Below are 840 nucleotides of genomic sequence, written 5' to 3' on the forward strand. Positions count from 1 at the left end.
GAGAAACCAAGATAGCGGCATAGGTAAACACCTGAAATTGCTGCCTCACACAACCACTTCAAAAATATAACTAAAAGACAAAACGGACATCGTCCAGAACCACAGGGAAGGCTGGTGAGTGGAAATTCTACAACTAAAGGAAAGAGAAAAGCACACTGAGACTCAGAGGAGGTGCAGAAATAAAGTGCAGAGGTACGGAGGCGCACGCGGCAATGGCTGGCAACTGAGGACACGGCTTTCTTTTTGAATCAGGAGGGAGTCACAAGCCCCCAACTGCTCCGAACTCCAGTTCCGGGTGAGTCTCTGGGAACCTAGACTCATACGGGGAGAAACTGGGCTGTCTGGCAGCAGGCGGAACTCGGATCTCTCAGAGGTACTTGCAGCGATTACTGGGACACAGACACTGGGCCTCCTAGGGCAGGGCTGAGGATCAGCCATAGCTGTTTGCTTTGCCCTGTTGATTCCCTGAGACCCTGCCCCACCCAAGCTGCAGCAGAGGCTTTTGCATATGAATGCAGGGTGGGATGGCAGCCTCCTGGCAGAGTGTGCACTAGGATTTGCTGGTTTTTCTGCTTTGACTCAGCTATTTTGATGTTTTCTCATTTTTCTCTTCTAGTAACAGGGAGAGCCAGTTGTGTGTAGAATTTAATTTCCCTTTTGTGTTTTTCCTTGGGTTTGGAGAGGCCCTATTTGGAGACAAGTAGCTGTGCTGCTGCCATTGTCCTCAGCAGCCAGAAGGGGACAGAAGATTGTGAGCGCAATAGCCCATAGGTCCCTCTCTCAGGGTCCCTTCTTTCTTCATCAGGGTGCTACCCTTGCTGAGCAGGCCCATTGACCTGG

This window comes from Myotis brandtii, unplaced genomic scaffold (assembly GCF_000412655.1).
Source record: "Myotis brandtii unplaced genomic scaffold, ASM41265v1 scaffold45, whole genome shotgun sequence".
NCBI classification, from domain to species: domain Eukaryota; kingdom Metazoa; phylum Chordata; class Mammalia; order Chiroptera; family Vespertilionidae; genus Myotis; species Myotis brandtii.